Source organism: Somniosus microcephalus, chromosome 1, assembly GCF_052327205.1.
Source record: "Somniosus microcephalus isolate GS21.2 chromosome 1, FLI_Smic_1.0, whole genome shotgun sequence".
NCBI classification, from domain to species: domain Eukaryota; kingdom Metazoa; phylum Chordata; class Chondrichthyes; order Squaliformes; family Somniosidae; genus Somniosus; species Somniosus microcephalus.
Window position 1 is genome coordinate 59,892,535 of NC_140987.1, and position 14,968 is coordinate 59,907,502.

A 14,968-nucleotide genomic window follows, 5' to 3' on the forward strand; every position below is an offset into this window, starting at 1 on the left:
CTTTTGGGATAATCAAGTATTTCTACTAAAGAAGCTTTTATTCCCCTAGAAATGCAGGAGCTAGTTGAGTGTCTTCCCCAGGACAAGAAAAATCAGTTCTGTGCCTCTCAAGAGGAATTTTTTCTTATTGCAGTAAATCAATTCTGGGATTTGGGTCAAAAAAACTCATCGTCAGGGGCTGTGCAGCCTGTGCAATTTCATGGAACCCTGGATGGGTCCAGTCCCCCTAACTGTCTGCTGCTGGCAGCATTGGTCAGTCCAAGTAAGCCCAGCTCTACCTAATATACTCCATTTCTGCCTGACTGCTCTGTATGGATCTTCCCCATCAGCAAAGTTGGGGCATGCAACCTGTGAAGTTGCAGGTCAACAGCCTTGAGCGGACCCAGCAAGGCAAATGCTCATTGTGAAGGAGTAATTCAAAGAGCTTCTGTAGATAATTTGGGAGGTATGTCTGGGAGAATGGATCTAGGGCATGCTTTTGTATAAGGATCTAACTATCCAGTCTTAAGTACTTAAAATCTCAACATAGAGATGAATACAAAGTTCCTTTGTTTAAATGCTAATACAAGATGATCTCCCGTGTGCTGCTTCAGAGATAGTCTTTCTCGTCAACTTTTATCTTGCCTTGGTGCAATAAACCTCCTCCTCCCCTTCACCTCCCAGCACTCAAAAGGCATTGCACAGACATCAGGCAAGCAGTTAAGAATGAGATTGGGTGTAGAGAAATGCTAATAGTATCAGTAACATTTGCCCTTTTTTGGTGCTCCTTTTCAAATCTTTCTGGGCAGTGAAATGGACTTCCTATACCAGCCTTTTTGAGCCTTTTTGTGTGATAGTTTTAGATGTACTTTGTTTTGATCCGGGGTGTAAAATATTTTGCTTAAAATGTGAGACATGTACTAAAGGACTTGTTTGTGTAAGTTTTGCTACTGTCTCTCCCTGATCACCACTCACCACACATAGTGATGCCCATCTTCAGACCATAAATCCCAATGTACATCGAGCATAACCTTTGGGCAATATGGCTAACTACTTTTCCCAAGGACGATGTTCATGCAAATTGCTGGATATGCTCTGACTTTATACTAGATATAACCATCTTGCACTACACGTGGATTTTCATTGCCCAACTAATCTACTGAAATGGATAATATCTCCCAAAACTGTTGTTTCTGCGATAGGACCAGAAGGTGGTCTGCTTCATGTCCGCTAAACTCATCTATACATAGAACAAGTACAAAGTTGTCGCAAGTATTTTGTTGAACCTAGTATGTATTACACTTTGACCCATACAAAAATAGTGCTATGATATAAGCTGGCATTTGAGTTTAAAAGTAATTTCACCTTCTATAGGGCTGTAATAGTAAATTCATAATAGTGTAGCCGTAAAAGCTGGATAAACTTGAATGGGTCTAGCGATGTAAAGATGAACCAGTTGAGGAGAAATTTACCCTCCTTCCCTGTTTAATGCATCCAATTGAGGTTGCATCATATGTGACCTGTTTAATGGAGTACTGCATTGTTGTAATGTGGCTTTGTGGTGGATCACCCAGATGCATCGATATCAGGAGATGGTCATTCTAAGCACATTTAGTTGCAAAACCTGCTTGGGATGAGTACAGGATCCCAATCACCTGCTCCTGTGGGCAGTAGAATCACTTTCCACCTGTTTCAGCAATCAACACATTTCCCATTTTCTGCTGAATTTCAAATAACTTTTTCTGAAAGTAGGGACCTAGAAAGCTTAAATCAATAGCTAAATCTAAAATGTATTTGATTTTGTTTTGAAAGTGACAAATAATGGGAGGCCTTCAAAGAGGAGATGGTTTAGGTACAGAGTAGATACGTTCTCATGAGGGAAAGGAAGGGCATCCAAAGTTAGAGCTCCCTGGATGACTAAAGATAGAGATTAAAATTAAACTGTAAAAGGAGGCTTGTGTCAAATGTAAGGTTCATAATACAGTAGAGAACCAAGCTGAATACAGAGAGTGCAGAGGATATCTAAAGAAGGGGCAAAGAGAGTATATTAGAATAGATTAGCGGCTAACATAAAAGGGAACCCAAAACTCTATCATATGAATAGTGGAAGGGTGGAGCCAATTAGGGACCACAAAGGAGTAGTTCTTGTGGAGGCAGAGGGCATGGCTGAGGTGTTAAATGAGTACTTTGCATCTCTTTTCATTTGAGAAGATGCTGCTGCCAATATCTCAGTAAAGGAAGAGGTAGTAGTGATATTAGATAGGATAAAAATAGATAGAGGTGGTACTTAAAGTTGGCAGTGCTCAAAGTAGAAAAGTCACCTTGTGCAGAAAATTGCATTTTAGGATTCTGAGGGAAGTAAAGGTGGAAATTGTAGAGGCTCTGGCCACAGTCCTCCTTTTGATGTGAGGGTGGTACCAGAGGACTGGAGGATTGCAAATGCTACACCCCTGTTGTGGGGGGGGGGGAGAGAGGATAAATCCAGCAATTACACGCCAGTCAGCCTACAATTGGTGGTGGGGAAACTTTGAGACAATAATCTGAGACAAAATTAATTGCCACTTGCAGTATCGGCTTATGAATAAGTCAGCATGGATTTGTTAAAGGCAAATTGTGTTTGACTAACTTGCGTTCTTTGAAGTAATGGAGAGGACTGATGAAGGTAGTGCAGTTGATGTTGTGCCTACAGACTTTCAAAAGGCAATTGACAAAGTACCACATAATAGACATTGGCAAAATTGAAGCCCATGGGATTAAAGGGGTAGTGGCTGCATGGATATAAAATTGGCTCAAAGCAGCCCGCTTGATTTGCACCCCATCCACCACCTTAACTGGACAGAAAGCAGGGAGTAGTGGGGAATGGTTGTTTTACAATCTGGAGGGAAGTGTGCAGTGGTATCTCCCCAGGGGTCAGTGGTGGGACCACTGCTCTTTTTGATGTACTGTATATTGATGACCTGGACTTTGGTATACAGAGCATAATTTCAAAGTTTGCAGATGACAAAAACACAGAAATGTAGTGAACAATGAGGAGGACGTAGACAGACTGGTGAAATGGGCAGATACATGGCAGATAAAATTTAACGCAGAGAAGTGTGAAGTAATGCATTTTGATAGGAAGAATGAGGAGAGGCAATATGAACTAAATGGTACAGTTTTAAAGAGGGTGCAGGAACAGAGAGACCATGGTTTTTTTTATTCGTTTATGGGATCAGGGCGTCGCTGGCGATGCCAGCATTTATTGCCCATCCCTAGTTGCCCTTGATAAGGTGGTGATGAGCCACTGCCTTGAACTGCTGCAGTCCGTGTGGTGATGGTACTCCCACAGTGCTGGTAGGTAGGGAGTTCCAGGATTTTGACCCAGCGACAATGAAGGATCGGCTATATACTTCTAAGTCAGGATGGTGTGTGACTTGGAGGGGAACTTGGAGGTGGTGGTGTTCCCAAGCGCCTGCTGCCCTTGTCCTTCTAGGTGGAAGAGGTCGTGGGTTTGGAAGGTGCTGCCAAAGAAGCCTTGGCAAGTTGCTGCAGTGCATCTTGTAGATGGTACACACTGCAGCCATGGTACGCCGGTGGTGGAGGGAGTGAATGTTTAAGGTGGTGGATGGGGTGCAAATCAAGCGAGCTGCTTTGAGTCATCGAGTCAGTTATACAGCACAGAAAGAGGCCCTTCAGCCCATCATGTCCATGCTGGCCATCAAGCCCTGTCTATTGTAATCCCATTTTCCAGCACTTGGTCCGTAACCTTGCATGCTATGGCGTTTCAAGTGCTCATCTAAAAGCTTCTTGAATGTTGAGGGTTCCTGCCTCTACCACCCTTTCAGGCAGTGAGTTCCAGATTCCAACCACTCTGGGTGAAAATGTTTTTCCTCAAATCCCCTCTAAACCTCTTGCCCCTTATCTTGAAATTATGCCCCCTGGTTATTGACCCCTCTACTAAGGGGAAAAGTTCCTTTCTATCCACCCTATCTATGTCCCTCATAATTTTGTACACCTCAATCAGGTCCCCCCTCAGCCTTCTCTGCTCTAAGGAAAACAACCTCAGCCTGTCCAGTCTCTCTTCATAGCTGAAACGCTCCAGCCCAGGTAACATCCTGGTGAATCTTCTCTGCACTCTCTCCAATGCAATCACATCCTTCCTATAGTGTGGCGACCAGAACTGCACACAGTATTCCAGCTGTGGCCTAACTAGCGTTTTGTACAGCTCCATCATAACCTCCCTGCTCTTATATTCTATGCCTTGGTTAATGAAGGCAAGTATCCCATATGCCTTTTTAACCACCTTATCTACCTGTCCTCCTGCCTTCACAGATCTATGTACATGCACACAAAGGTCCCTCTGATCCTCTGTCCTTCCTAGGGTCCTACCATTCATTGTGTATTCCCTTGCCTTGTTTGTCCTCCCAAAATGCATCACCTCACTTTTTAGGGTTAAATTCCATTTGCCACTGTTCTGCCCATCTAACCATCCTGTCTATATCGTCCTGTAGCCTGAGGTTTCCCCCCGCGCTATTTAACACTCCACCAATTTTCATGTCATCTGCGAACTTACTGATCATACCTTTTACATTCATATCTAAATCATTAATGCACACTACAAACGGCAAAGGACCCAGCACTGATCCCTGTGGTACACCACTGGACACAGGCTTCCAGTCACAAAAACAACCTTCGACCATCACTCTCTGCCTCCTGCCATGAAGCCAATTTTGGATCCAATGTGCCAAATTGCCCTGGATCCCATGGGCTCTTACCTTCTTGACCAGTCTCCCATGTGGGACTTTGTCAAAAGCCTTACTGAAGTCCATGTAGACTACATCAACTGCACTAACCTCACCCACACACCTAGTCACCCCCTCAAAATTCAACCAAATTGGTCAGACATGATCTCCCCCTGACAAAGCCATGCTGACTATCCTTGATTAATCCTTGCCTCTCCAAGTGGAGACTAATTCTGTCCCTCAGAATATTTTCCAATAATTTCCCTACCACTGATGTTAGGCTCACTGGCCTGTAATTCCCTGGTTTATCCTTACTACCCTTCTTGAATAATGGTACTACGTTAGCTGTTCTCCAGTCCTCTGGCACCTCCCCTGTGGCCAGAAAGGTTCTGAAATTTTGTGTCGGAGCCCCTGCAATCTCCTACCTTGCCTCACAGCAGCCTGGGATACATCTCATCTGGACCTGGGGATTTATCCACTTTTAAGCCTGCTAAAACCGCTAGTACTTCCTCTTTCTCCATACTAATTTGGTCAAGTATATCACAATTTCCCTGCCTGATTTCTATGCCTATATTGTCCTTCTCCATAGTGAACACAGATGCAAAATATTCATTTAAAACTTCACCTGCATCTTCTGGCTCTACACACAGATTGCCACTTTGGTCCCTAATGGGCCTTACTCTTTCCCTGGTTATCCTCTTGCCCTTAATATACTTATAAAACACCTTGGGATTTTCCTTTTATTTTGCCCACCAGTGTTTTTTCATGCCCCCTCTTCGCTCTCCTAATTTATTTTTTAAGTAACCCCCCTGCACTTTCTATACTCCTCTAGGGAGTATCTACCAAAAGCCTCTGGTTTTTTTTCCTAATCCATTCTTGTATATAACGTAGTACCATTATTCAAGAAGGGTAGTAAGGATAAACCAGGGAATTACAGGCCAGTGAGCCTAACATCAGTGGTAGGGAAAATATAAAAACTAACTCCAAAAGCTTTTATAAATATATCAAAAGGAAAAGACTGGTGAAAACCAAAGTTGGTCCATTGCAGTCAGATACGGGGGAATATATAATGGGAAATAAGGAAATGGCAGATCAACTAAATGCATACTTTGGGTCAGTCTTTACGAAGGAAGACACAAAAAACCTCCCTGGGATATCGGGAAAAATAGGGACATTGGCAAAGGAGGAACTGACGCAAATCAATATCTCTAAGGATATGGTGTTAAGGAAGCTAAAGGGATTGAAGGTGGACAAATCCCCAGGGCCTGATAACATGCATCCTAGGGTACTGAAGGAGGTGGCCCTAGAGATAGCGGATGCACTAAGGATGATTTTTCAGAATTCATTAGACTCGGGAACAGTGCCGATGGATTGGAGGGTAGCTAACGTTACCCCACTATTCAAAAAGGGGGGTAGGGAAAAAGCAGGTAATTACAGACCTGTAAGCCTTACATCAGTTGTGGGCAAAATGCTGGAGTCCATCATTAAGGATGAAATAGCGGAGCACTTAGCAAATGGGGACAGGATAGGACAGAGTCAACATGGATTTACAAAGGGTAAATCGTGCTTGACTAATCTATTGGAATTTTTTGAGGGAGTAACTGGTAGAATAGATGGGGGAGAGCCAGTAGATGTGGTGTACCTGGACTTCCAAAAGGCCTTCGATAAGGTCCCACATAAAAGATTAGCATGGAAAATTGAGGCTCATGGGATAAAGGGGAAAGTTTTGGCGTGGATAGGGAACTGGCTGTCAGATAGAAAACAGAGAGTTGGAATAAACGGCTCATTTTCTGAATGGCAGGCAGTGACAAGTGGGGTACCACAGGGATCTGTCCTGGGCCCCCAGCTGTTCACAATTTACATTAATGACCTGGATCAGGGAGTCGGATGCAGCATTTCCAAATTTGCAGACGACACTAAACTAGGAGGTGGGGTGGGCTCAGAGGAAGAGACCAGGAAGCTCCAGAGCGATTTGGACAGACTGGGCGATTGGGCGGATAAATGGCAGATGCACTATAATGTGGACAAGTGCGAAGTTATCCACCTTGGGTGCAGGAACGGGAGGGCAAATTATTATTTAAATGGCAATAGATTGGGAGAGGGGGAGGTACAGAGAGACCTGGGTGTTCTTGTGCACCAGTCGCTGAAGGCGAGCATGCAGGTGCAACAGGCGGTCAAGAAGGCAAACGGTATGCTGGCCTTCATAGCAAAAGGGTTAGAATACAGGAACAGGGATGCCTTGCTGCAGCTGTACAGGGCACTGGTGAGGCCACACCTCGAGTACTGTGTGCAGTTTTGGTCGCCTCATCTGAGGAAGGATGTTCTTGCCATGGAGGGGGTGCAGCGGCGATTCACCAGGCTGATACCAGGAATGGCGGGAATGACCTATGAGGAGAGACTATGTAGTTTAGGGATGTACACACTGGAGTTTAGAAGATTGAGAGGGGACCTCATGGAAGTGTATAAAATTCTGACAGGTCTAGACAGACTGGATGCAGAAGGAATGTTTCCCTTGGCGGGTGAGAACAGAACTAGAGGACATAATTTAAGGATAAGGGCTAAACCATTTGGGACAGAGATGAGGGGGAATTTCTTCACTCAGAGAGTGGTGAACCTGTGGAACTCATTGCCACAGAGGGCAGTGTACGCCAGCTCATTAAATATATTTAAGAGGGAATTAGATATATTTCTACGGGCAAAAGGGGTTAAGGGTTACGGAGAGAAGGCGGGGACGGGATACTGAATTAAAGGATCAGCCATGATCTCATTAAATGGCGGAGCAGGCACGAAGGGCCGAATGGCCTACTCCTGCTCCTATCTTCTATGTATCTATGTATCTATGTATCCCTTGACATCCAGGGTTCCCTGGGCTTGTTGGTCCCACCTTGACCTTTTACAGGAACATGTTGCTGTTGTACTCTCTCTCTTTCTTTCCTTTCTGAATGACTCCCACTGCTCTGATGTGGATTTTCCTACAAGTAGCTGATCCCAGTTCTCTTTGGCCAGACCCTGCCTTATCATATTAAAATTGGCCTTCCCCCCCCCCCCCCCCCCCAATTTAGAACCTTTATTTCCGGTCCATCTTTGTCCTTTTCCATGACTACCTTAACTCTCACCATATGGCCTCAGTAGAGGCACCTGCTAAGATATCATCCCTCCTTACAGCAGTAATTGACTCCTTGATTAATATTGCGACACCCCCCTCTGTCTCGCCTGAAGATTCTATACCCTGGAATATTGAGCTGCCAGTCCTGCCCCTCACTCAACCATGTCTCTGTGATAGCAACAATATCATACTCCCATGTGTTCCTCAACACCTTCAATTCATCTGCCTTACTCGCAAGACTCCTTGCATTAAAATAAATGCCATCCAGCCTTGCCATACTCCCTTGTGCCGTTATATATTTGCTCTGCCTTCCAGGCCGCCTTGTTTTTTCCTCTATTTGGCTGTGCATCACCCCCTATTATAGATCCACTCTGTATCCCATCCCCCTGCCAAGTTAGTTTTAAACCCCCCCCCCCCCCCCCTCCAACAGCACTAGCAAACCTCCCCGCAAGGATGTTCATCCCGTTCATGTGCAACCCGTCCGACTTGTACAGGTCCCACCTTCCCCAGAAGCAGACCCAGTGATCCAGGAAACTAAAGCCCTCCCTCCTGCACCAACTCTTTAGCCACGCATTCATCTGCTCTATCCTCCTATTCCTATACTCACTAGCACGTGGCACTGGGAGTAATCCAGAGATTACAATCTTTTGAGGTCCTGCTTTTTAATCTGCTACCTAGCTCCCTAAATTCTTGTTGCAGGACCTCATCCCTCTTTCTACCCATGTCGTTGGTACCAATGTGAACCACGACCTCTGACTGTTCGCCCTCCCCCTTCAGAATGCCCTGCGGCCATTCAGTGACATCCTTGACTCTGGCACCAGGGAGGCAACATACCATCCTGGAGTCACGTCTGCGGCCACAGAAACTTCTATCTGTTCCCCTTACGATAGAATCCCCTATCACTATTGCTCTCCCACTCTTTTTCTCCTCCCCTCCTGTGCAGCTGAGCCACTCGTAGTGCCACGGACTTGGCTCCTGCTGCATTGCCCTGAGAAACCACATCTCCATCAGTATCCAAAATGGAAAATCTGTTGGAGGGAGATGGACCCAAGGGACTTCTGCACTTCCTTCCTGTCTGGCAGTCACCCATTTCCTGTCTGCCTGTGCACTCTTTACCTGCGGTGTGACCACCTCGTTAAACGTGCTATCCACGAAGATCTCCGCTTCGCGGATGCTCCACAGTGACTCCAGCCGCAGCCCCAGCTCCGAAACACTGATTTCGAGAAGCTGCAGCCGAAGACACTTCCTGCACATGTGTTCGCCTTGGACACCGAAAGTGTCCTCGATTTCCTACATAGCACAGGAGGAGCACTCCACACTGCCGAGCTGCCCTGCCATGTCCTACCTTAAGGGAGTCCTTTACTTCCTTTTAAATTAAAGAATATTAAATACACTAGGGACCTTACTTCCTTTTAAACGCTACTTACTCTAAACTAGAGACCTTATTTTTTACTTTAACGACTGGACTGTAGAAATACTCACCAGGTCCTACTTACCAATCGGCTTCTTCCCTGGTTGTGACGTCACTTTAGTGGTTTCGCAGTAGTTGTTCTTTGACTGCTCCCGCTCTCGGACTCTTTCCTTGGTGTAAAGTAAGAACCAATTCCTACAGGGTGAAAAGTTAGGAAAAACAAAGGTGAAGCAAGGGAGCTCCTCCTTCCACTCCTCACCCAACTCACAGCATTCTGTTTAAACCATACTCGGCGAATCCCCTGCTCTGGTTACTCGGCAAATCCCCCGCTCTGGTTACTCGGTGAATCCCCCACTTTGTCCTGGATGGTGTTGAGCTTCTTGAGTGTTGTTGGAGCTGCACTCATCCAGGCAAGTGGAGTGTTCCATCACACTCCTTACTTGTGCCTACATTGCATCTTGTAGATGGTGGAAAGGTTTTGGGGAGTCGGGTGGTGAGACACTCGCTGCAGAATACCCAGCCTCTGACCTGCTCTTATTGCCACAGCTTTCAGTGTGCCAGTGCAGCCTTCAGTCACCTGAGGAAGAGAGTGTTTGAAGACCAGGACCTCAAACCCGGCACTAAGCTCATGGTCTACAGAGCAGCAGTGATACCTGCCCTGCTGTATGCCTCAGACATGGACCATGTACAGCAGGCACCTCAAAGCACTGGAGAGGCACCACCAACGCTGCCTCCGCAAGATCCTGCAAATCCATTGGCAGGATAGGCGCACCAACATCAGTGTTCTTGCTCAGGCCAACATCCCCAGCATCGAAGCTCTGACCACGCTCAATCAGCTCCGATGGACGGGTCACATTGTCCGCATGCCCGATACGAGACTCCCAAAACAAGCGCTCTACTCGGAGCTACGGCACGGCAAGAGCGCCCCAAGTGGGCAGAGGAAACGCTTCAAGGACACCCTCAAAGCCTCCTGGAAAAAGTGTAACGTCCCCACCGACACCTGGGAATCCCTGGCCCAAGACTGCACAAAGTGGAGGAGAAGCATCCGGGAAGGCGCTGAACACCTCGAGTCTCTTTGCCGGGAGCAAGCGGAAGCCAAGCACAAGGAGCGCACGTCAAACCAAGCACCCCACCCACCTGCCCCTTCAACCACCGTCTGCCCCACCTGTGACAGAGACTGTAGGTCCCGCATTGGACTCATCAGTCACGTGCGAACTCATTTTTAATGTGGAAGCAAGTCATCCTCGGTTCCGAGGGACTGCCTAAGATGATTTATGTGGCTGGTCCAGTTAAGTTTCTGGTTAATGGTGACCCCCCAGGATGTTGATAGTGGGGGATTCGGCGATGGTCATGCTGTTGAATGTCAAGGGGAGGTGGTTAGACTCTCACTTGTTGGAGATAGTCATTGCCTAGCACTTCTGTGGCGCAAATGTTACCTGCCACTTATTAGCCCAAGCCTGAACGTCGTCCAGGTCTTGTTGCATATCTGAGGAGTTGTGAATGGCGCTGAACACTGTGCAGTCATCAGCAAACATCCCCACTTCTGATCTTATGTTGGAGGGAAGGTCACTTAAGGCTAAAGGGATCAAGGGATATGGGGAGAAAGCAGGGACAGGGTACTGAATTTGGATGTTCAGCCATGATCTCATTAAATGGTGGAGCAGGCTTGAGGGACCGAATGGCCTACTCCTGCTCCTATCTTCTATGTTTCTATGAAGCAGCTGAAGATGGTTGGGCCTAGGACACTGCCCTGAGGAACTCCTGCAGCGATGTCCTGGGGCTGTGATGATTGACCTTCAACCACCACAACCATCTTCCTTTGTGCTAGGTTTGACTCCAGCCAGTGGAGCGTTTTCCCCTTGATTCCCATTGACTTCAATTTTACTCTGGCTCCTTGATGCCAGACTTGGTCAAATGCTGCCTTGATGTACACAAGTGTTTGAAATTGGCAGGGCAAGTTGAGAAGGGTGTTTTTTTTTTTTTAATTTATTAATCGAGGAATAGAGTACAAAAGCAAGGAAGTTATGCTAAACTTTTCTAAAACACTGGTTAGGCCTCAGCTGGAGTACTGTGTTCCATTTTGGACATCACACTTTAGGAAGGATGCCAAGGCTTTAGAGAGGTGTAAAAGAGATTTACTAGAATGGTACCAGGGATGAGTGACTTCGGTTATGTGGAGAAGCTGGGGTTGTTCTCCTTGGAGCAGAGGTTAAGAGGAGATGTGATACAGGTGTTCAAATTCATGAAGGGTTTTGATCGAGTAAATTAGGAGAAACTGTCTCCAGTGCAGAAGGCTCAGTAAACAGAGGACACAGATTTAAGATGATTGACAAAAGAACCAGAGGCAACATGAAGGAAAAAAAATGGCAGCAAGTTGTTATCTGGAATGCACTGCCTGAAAGGGTGGTAGAAGCAGATTCAATAGTAACTTTCAAAAGGGAATTGGATAAATATTTGAAGGGAATAAATTTACAGGGCTAAAGGGAAAGAGCAGGGGAGTGGGACTAATTGGATAGTGCTACCAAAGAGCCAGTACAGGCACAATGGGACGACTGGCCTCCTATGCTGCATCATTCTATTAATCGCTGACTTGCTGTGAGGAGGATGTCGAGAAACTCCAGGATGATTTGGACATGTTGGGTGATTGGGCAGAAACATGGCAGATGCAATGTAACGTGGATAAATGTGAGGTTATCCACTTTGGTGGCAAAAACAGGAAGGCAGATTATTATCTAAATGGCAATAGATTGGGAGAAGGGGAAGTGCAACAAGACCTGGGTGTCCTTGTGCACCAGTCACTGAAGGTAAGCATGCAGGTGCAGCAGGTGGTTAAGAAGGCAAATGGTATGTTGGCCTTCATAGCGAGAGGGTTCGAGTACAGGAACAAGGATGTCTTGCTGCAGTTATACAGGGCCTTGGTGCGACCACATCTGAGTATTGTGTGCAGTTTTGGTCGCCTTATTTGAGGAAGGATGTTCTTGCCATGGAAGGAGTTCAGCGAAGATTCACCAGGCTGATACCTGGGATGGCAGGAATGACGTATGAGGAGAGATTGGGTCGATTGGACTTGTACTCGCTGGAGTTTAGAAGAATGAGAGGTGATCTCATTGAAACTTTTAAAATTCTGACAGGACTAGATGCAGGAAGGATGTTCCCGATGGTCGGGGAGTCCAGAACCAGGGGACACAGTCTAAGGATAAAGGGTAGGCCATTTAGGACAGAAATGAGGAATTTCTTCACCCAGAGAGTGGTGAACCTGTGGAACACTCTACCACAGAAGGCGGTGGAGACCAATTCATTAAATATATTCAAGAAGGAGTTAGATATATTTCTTAAGGCTAAAGGGATCAAGGGGTATGAGGAGAAAGCAGGGACTGGGTACTGAATTTGGATGATCAGCCATGATCGCATTGAATGGCGGAGCAGGCTCGAGGGGCCGAATGGCCTATTCCTGCTCCTATCTTCTATGTTTCTATGTAAATATATCTGTTGCCATTGCCATATAATTGAAGCTGTTGCCTTTGCATAATGACTAATGGTCCTTTGTCTCTTTTCTTGCCACTGTCAATAATATCAATACCGTGAATTCCCAGTTTCATTTTGTGGAGCGATTGTGCAGAATTAATAGATTTTTTTCATTGGGAAAATTAAAAGATGACTCCACCTTTGCTATTGAGTGCCTCTGCTTAACTAACAATGTTGAAAGAGTTCTGGGAGTGAGTTATATTCACCTCAGCAGAGAAAACATATGTACCTCAGGACCCTGTGGGGTAGAAAAGAATGACTTTAGTCCTTAACATGTCATGGCTGAGTAGTGCTCTTCCCAAGCCATATGAAGTTTACATTGGTAGCCCCTCTCTCCTTGATATAGAAAAACACATTAAAGATTTGTGCCCTTCGGGCAAATGCAAAAGATCTGAAGAACAAATTTCTAGGTAATCAAATGGCAAGATTTAAAAAAATTAAAAGTAAAGATGGTGTATGTGGCAAGGTTAGAATACTTCAGAATTTCTGAAGAGTGAAGCTTAAATCAGGAGAATGAGGAAAAGGGAGGGGGGGAAGGGTGAGCATAAGTTAAGTAATGAACTTTATATAATTTTTTTTAAACATTACAGTTAACTTTGATGTTTGAGTAGCTTTTATAGAATCATAAAAGTTTGAGAAGGAGGCAATTAGATGTATTGGGGTGATTTTCACTCAGAAGTCGGGAAGGAGGCGGGACTACAACTTTCGGGGTTGTAGTCCCGCCTCCATCGAGATGCAGCCAAGGCGCACGATTTTAACTTGCTTGACCTTGTTGAGCCCGCCCAGTGGGCTCAGCAGGCCAATTAAGGGCCACCCAGCAACAGGTGATGTCACAGACTGAAATTTCATCTGTCAAGACGTTTTGACAGATGAAATATCGGTGTTTCACAGCGGTTTGAAGCTGTCAAACACTGACAGTCTTGCTTCTAACCTGAGTCCTTCTACACAGACTCAGTTAGAAATCTCTCCGGCACAGAAAGCTGCAGGCTGTCACTTTTGACAGTTCGCAGCCGTTCTGCTTTCTGTGCCAGTTAGATGATGGACTCCCGAAACCTAGAGGAAGGAAGGCTAAAAAGGTAAGTACAAGTAATTTAAACTTCTTTACACACTTTAGACACACCAAACACATTTACCTTTGCACCCATCACTCACCTGAACACCGACATCTCAACCCCTCCAAGTCCTTCAACCAGACGGCCCGATGACTCTAACTTGGCGTGGTTTGGAGCCGTCGGGAATACCACACTTCAAGGTTTAAAATAGGGATTAGGCTAAAAACTGCCTGTTGACAATTAACTGCCTGTTAATGGGTAGTTACTAATCCCTTCCCGCCTCGGGTAGGCGGGTCCCAGTGCGGGGTGGGTACCCACCTCCTTTGAAACTTACATGGAGGCAGGTTGGGGGCGGGATGGTGTCGGGACCCCCCGAATTTGGGACTTTAACCCCCCCGCATGCCTCCAATCCCGACTCAACGGGTCAGTTAAAATCGAGGCCATTATGTCTGGCAGCTTTATTTTAGAAGTCACAGAGCACCAGGTTATAGTCCAACAGCTTTATTTGAAATCTGTTTGACTATAACCTGGTGTTCTCTGACTTCTTACAATTGTCCACCCCAGTCCAACTCCGGCATCTCCACACCATAGCTTTATTTTAGCAGTGGGCTTCAGCTGAAAACTTGGAAAACCTACCAGAGTTCCCCTGAGCCACCTCCAAGGTTAAAAGCATTGAAGTGCTCACAGCAAATGTTTCCTGAAGCAGCCCATTTAAGATTTGTTTTTAATTCTTCCTGACCACAGACGTCTGTCTCCAAGTTAAATGACCAATTTGTACCTTTTTTTAAAATTGGGAAATTTTAGTCAGCGAGTTGCAATCTCTACCAATTTGCTACCCAAATAGTTTGAAGTGCACATGATTCAAGTTGTTTTGTATTCCTTTATGTAGAAGCCATGAAGTTAGGGTATACTTTGATAGCTGCCCTTTTTTGTGGGTTTCCATAGAATTGCAATTTGTGATTTTCTTTTTTAAGAAATGTTTCCAACTCCTGTTAATTAACGCTGTTAAGGTAAGTAACATGCATTCTTCAACAAACTGATTTTAGGATTTCCTTTTTTTGGAAAACCAGTAGCCATAAGGATGTACGGACAGTTTGTCACATAAACATCTTCCAAGTGATGAGAGGAGGGGGAGGTGGAGAAATAAAGCACTCCATCAATTCAAGCATCTTTC

General features: G+C 45.6%; 1 protein-coding gene across 6 annotated transcripts in view; it reads left to right on the plus strand.

The window, feature by feature from the left end:
* The window catches only part of LOC147124116 (homer protein homolog 1-like), a 147,856-nt gene that overhangs the window by 54,622 nt on the left and 78,266 nt on the right, over positions 1-14,968 (plus strand). The gene's annotated exons all lie outside the window — the stretch shown is intronic.